This window comes from Rattus norvegicus, chromosome 16 (assembly GCF_036323735.1).
Source record: "Rattus norvegicus strain BN/NHsdMcwi chromosome 16, GRCr8, whole genome shotgun sequence".
Taxonomy (NCBI): Eukaryota; Metazoa; Chordata; class Mammalia; order Rodentia; family Muridae; genus Rattus; species Rattus norvegicus.
In genome coordinates, this window is record NC_086034.1 from 7,076,907 (window position 1) to 7,082,736 (window position 5,830).

The window sequence follows — 5,830 nt, forward strand, 5'->3', positions numbered from 1 at the left end:
TAGAGACGGAAAGTGCTCTAAAGGTAGGCACCAGTCAAGCTACTCCTGGTGAGATTTTTTTTTTTTTTTTGGTTCTTTTTTTTCGGAGCTGGGGACCGAACCCAGGGCCTTGCGCTTCCTAGGTAAGCGCTCTACCACTGAGCTAAATCCCCAGCCCCGATTTTTTTTTTTAAACAAGGAAATAAGATATTTTTATCAATGCATCTAGTGTTCTCAGTCTAAAACTATTATATATCAGCCTTGCTTTAAAAAGTATCCCTAGGGGTTGGGGATTTAGCTCAATGGTAGAGCGCTTGCCTAGCAAGCGCAAGACCCTGGGTTCGGTCCCCAGCTCCGGGGGAAAAAAAAAGTATCCCTGTCCACTCATGATGCAGAGAAGAATTTTTGATATTTTACTATTCTTTTTGAGCCAGATTCACGATACATAGCCCAGGTTAGTCTCACATTTCTAATCTTCCTGTTTTAGCCATCTGGGGCACTGGGATTACGGGCATGGAGCTACTGCTAATTATTAAGATTGCTTTGCATGGCTCAGTTCACACTGCCATCCTGGTGGTTATGCAAAAGGAAACCTGCCTGGCTACTGGCAAGACAAGAAGAAATTCAAAATAGCAGGGCTATCCCAGTGCTTAAGCAATAGGAGTAAAAGTTACAGCATTATAGACACATCTGCACTACTGAACAATAACTCACATAGCTATGTCGAGGATGTGAGATTTTCCGGGTACTCATTTGCCTGGAGAATAGCACAGGTGTGAGTTGCTGTGTGATGTCTCTCTGGGAACTATGGCAGCCAACAGCACACCGTCTCAAATCTTCCCCTCCTTGAGACATGTCTGTGTCAATTAGAAAGCTGGGTACAGACACCTCAGGACTCTACCTCCTCCTGCTGGGCCTTTCTCTTGGCTCTGCCTTCCATTTGCATACTGGCTGTCTTTCAGGCTGGCAGAAAATCATGACAGCTGTCTCAGACATCAAATGCAGACAAGAGCTGCTTTTCTAGAGCCTTCTCAAGACTAAGAAGAAGCCCTCCAGCACACCACCCCTCACCTCTTATTGGCCAGAACTGTATCCCCCCCAAACACCATAGATAGCGTCCAGGGATCAGAATAGAACATTCTCAAGTCACCCTGTGAATTCTGGGTATAAAGAATTTAACATACACTCAGCCTTCGCTGCTGGGAGAGCAGGGGTGTGGAAGAACAGAGCCGAGAAACTCTACCTCAGCAGACCCCAGGCTGAAATGCTTAGGTGTACACATCCTTAAATCTGTTCCAGGAAGTTGCTAGAAACCCTGCCTCTGCCCATAGAGCTACAACCATTCCCCGGGGAAGTGTTTTTCCACTTCTGTATCTCCAGTTGCTCTCAAGATCACTGACCTGGAAAAGGACAGGGATGGTGACTCTAGGAAGCATGGTTCCTGGACTTAAGAAGGAAGGCCATGCTACCACGCTGGCAGCAGGCATTCTAGAACATCCACTCGACACAGCCCTAGCCAGGGAATAGCCCACAGGGACTGCCTTAGGCTTATTCAGACTTAACCTAGAACCGAGGTATGTGTGTATGGGGGTGAGGACTGACACCCATCCACTGTCCTCCCAAATTAGGGCATAACTAAGCAAGGAGCTTAAAAAACAGAACCAAGAAGAGCAAAGCAAAATAATAAACAATACTTCCTACCTGCTGTGTCAAACCGTAATTATAATTTTCATGGCAAGTAAACATATTTGTTACCAAAGTAGCTAGCTATGTACTTTTAAAAATATGCCGACTGTCTCTCATCTGTTATATACACGCCTGTCGTTACCCCACACCAAGTACAGTCTCCTGAGAGCAGAAGCAGAAAAAGGTTCCAGGTTAAACTAAGATCACCATCAGCCACGCTACTTGGTAAAAAGTGAATGCTCCTCTAGAAAGTGCCTCCATTAGCGTCTCTCCAAATAGCAGGCCAGATTTATCCCTCTGCTGTAGCTGCATAGGTTGTACCAGCATCTATGCACATCCTAGAATTAATGAACTTATTTGCATGACTGGTGTTTGCAGGTCCAGCCATCCCCTCTCTGCTGCTGCTGGCTGTTCTATCCTAGTTTCTCAGAGACCACAGGGCCAGCGTCCCTTTGGGAAAAAGAAACCTGGCTCTGAACCCATCTGGAAGCCAGAAGAAAGACTGGGGTGTTAGGATGCCAGATTTCTGATATACTCCAGAGAGTAAATCCTTTCTCCAGAGACTCGGAGCTAGGTTGGGGGGAAAATATCAGGAAGGCTCTGGGCGTGCGGTGCTTAGCTTCTGTTCCAGAGAGGCCTCGCAGCTCAGTGTTCCTCCCACTTGCCTCCTCAAATACTCGAGTGCCATATGTATTTATAACCCTGCGGCAAAAAAGTGAGCTTCATTAGCAGAGATAACTGTCACAATTCAATCAGTTGTACTCAGGCTCGCCTAGGAACTCCAGGCATTGGGATTATGTATGTTAGGTCAAATCATATACAAGAAGGGCTGGGAGGATCGCTCAGTCGTAAAGCACCTGTCTCGTCAGGCATGAGGACCTTAAGTGTGAACGCCATGTGGAGCAGTGCGTTCCAGTAAACAGTACAGACACAGGACAACTTCCGGACAGCGATACACCTCACTCAAGGAGAGTGACTGAGGAAGACACTCGATGTGGATGGCTGCTCTCCGTTCCCACAGGTACACAAGCTCATGAGCACCCGCAATGCACATGTACATACACACGTACACAAACTCACACGGTCACATGGGAATGGAGGGGAGACAAGACACTGATTAGGGAGAGTCAATGGAGAAGGGAGGGCTAGAGTCGTCTGTGCACAAAGGGGAGTTGGGGATATGGAGGCCGTGCTGGGGGGAGGCTTGTGGGATTCTTCTAGGGGATGGTTAGGTCTAAAGGCAAGATTTCCGTTGTGCGTCTCTATATGCACCCATCCTAGTAGCTGCCCTCAATAAATGTTAGAGTCAAGGAGTAAATGAAATATTGATCTTGGCAATACACAATAGCGCTTGGAAATGCCTTTATGCCTAAACGTTACCCTACATCAGTGGTGCCTCAGTGCCCACTAGAAGAGCCCCACGTGAAATCACTTTAACCTGTGAGGCCCCAAGTCAGTGCTTCTCAACGGGGGTTGCACAAAAGAATTGCTTAGGGGGATGGTGGAAAATCTCAAGGCTCAAGCTTCGCTGCCTCAGACTAGTTAAAACCAGAATCTCTGAAGCAAAGGCCGGGGCATCGGAATGCCGGGGTTGCGATCCATTACTCTAAGCGAGCATGGAAACTCTGCCTGGGGCAGATGGGAGGCCAAAAAGAAATCTTTCAGCACAAACAAGTGCCAGGGCCGCGGCGTCACTGAGGTTCAAGGTACAGAGAAGTGCGAAAGAATTCAGATGAGACTGAAGAATGTGTTTTTGTGAGCATCTGGAATTTGAGGACCTGTGGGTGTGTCTTGGGAACACAGAACACTCTAGCTCGTAATATGCTGCCACCCAGTGAAAAGAGAGGAAGAGCAATTGAATAGCCCAGGCTTGCCCTGGCTAGTGACCCCTTCGGAGCCTTCTGGTCCCCGGACACCTGAGCTCCAGGGCCCTCTTGTACTCCTGCAACCTCACTCCACGGCCGAGTTGTCTCTGGTGACCTTAGACCATTCTGGGGGCGCGTGCAGGGCTAGGGGTGGGGATGGGGATGGGGAGTCAGAGGTAGGGAGGTGTTGTTTTGAGTTTTAGCTGCTTTTGGTGTTGGAGGGGGTAGGAGACGCTGAGCTGGAGCAGGGAAGCAGAGATGTGACTCAGGGGGAAATTCTAAGACGCTACAAGCTGCAGCAAGTGTGTGTCCGTGGGAGGCAGGCGAGAAAGGCAAACAGAGAGCGGAAAGCTGAGCCAGGAACCTGCCCAGCGGATAATCAAAACCTGACTATAAATAACAAAAAGCAGGGCACAGGCAGAACGAGTGTTTCCCTGGAACAAATCCTCAAGCCCTCCCAAAAGTCAGGAACACCTGCTTGGCAGAGGCACATTACAGAAGTACCTTTCCCAGATAACCGAAAGCTGTCCTTGTAGATGCCCCACACGCCCGGCATTTCAGTTGGCCCCTGGGAATCGTCCTGAAACGAGTGATATTCTTTCTGGAGAGCGCATTGCCAGCCATTGGCTTTTAGTGGCTCGGGTTTCAGTAGTAGAACCTGGGTTACCTTCTTTCTGTTTTCCTGCTCACACATTCTCAGCCGAGTCTCCTACCCAAGGCAGGACAGCCTGCTAGTCCTCAAAGTGTCTTGTTTCGCTTGGCTTCAAAATGGTGGGCCCCAGACTCTGCACCGGTTTGTGTCCCCTGTTGAGTCCTTTTACAATCTCAAATTGTTGAGGACAGACATAATTACTGCAAGGGCAGGAACTACTACTGTGTGTGTGTGTGTGTGTGTGTGTGTGTGTGTTCTTAAACTGCACTTTGATTTTTGAATATTTTCAAAAGGATCCTAAAATCATTTATAGTCTGTGACTCCCGAGTATACTCAGAGAAACAGCTCGGGAAGCTGATCTAAAATAATCTGTACCTACTTGAATCTCATTTCTTAAAATATTTTGTAGACAACCCTCTCTAAATTTGGCCCCCTACACATTACTATATTGACCCGCCCAGAATGGCACAGTGAAATCTAAACATGGAGGCAAACCATTGATGGAGCAGTTGGCTTTCTGAGGTGTTCACCATTCATCATGAACATAGAAATAAAACCCAAACATAGGGGCAAATTCTGCACAAAACTGTACCTAGCTTAGTATCGAATGCCCACCTCTCCCCAAGGCCTAATGGCTCACAAGTGGGGTAAAATCAAGCCCAGTGACAGGTCACATGTCTACCCTTGGTTCATAACTGAGCTAGTGAAGAGAGCAGGGCTTCTGTCAAAAGTTGTGATGGGGGCAGAGGATGCTGCCAGAGTGCCCTCGGCTGCAGAGACTTAATTGTGAAGAAGGCCCTGGAAGCCTCACTAGGTAGTGTATAGAGAGGGTTGTTGTTATAACCCAGAGGGACAAGTGAGGCTCCCACTGTGACCTTGTGTCATTAAGGGAAAGCCTCGGGCTTCTCCAATCACCTTATGGCGCCCTGCAAGAGAGTCTGTATGCAATTCATGTGAGAAGAGCCTATTTACCTCAAAGAAAGGTTAGATAAAGACATTTCCTTAAGAAAACAACTCTCTCTCTCTCTCTCTCTCTCTCTCTCTCTCTCTCTCTCTCTGTGTGTGTGTGTGTGTGTGTGTGTGTGTGTGTGTGTAACATGACAGCTGACGCCAACTATGACAATGAGCCTCAGAGACCCTGTTTTTGCCCCGCCCCCCGTGTTGGGATTACAGAGGCATGCTGGGAATCGAAATCAGGTCCTCGTGTTTGCTTAGCAGAGACTTGATCTTTAACCTGTGAGACATCTCTCCAGCCTTAGATATGGTGGGCATTGTCAGTGGCAAACTGGAGTTAGGTGTACTCATGTGTGCCTAGGCTGAGGCAGGAGGATGACAAATTTCAAGCCACCATAAGCTACATACTGAGTTCCAGACTACCCTTGATGACATAATGAGGCTTTGTCTCAAAAGCAAAATGAACAAACAAACAAACAAAAAAACTAAATAAAAACAGCAATAGCACACATAAAAAAGCTATATAGACAAATTAACTAAAAATCAAATGGAAAATTAGAACTATGTGAGAAGATCAGTCCCGTGGATTTCTTCAGTTCCACTTAATAAGATGAAAAGTTTTAACGGAAAGAGAAGAAGACTTTTAGTTACTCTGGAATTGAGCAGCCACGTCTTTATTCTAGGAGTTGAGTTT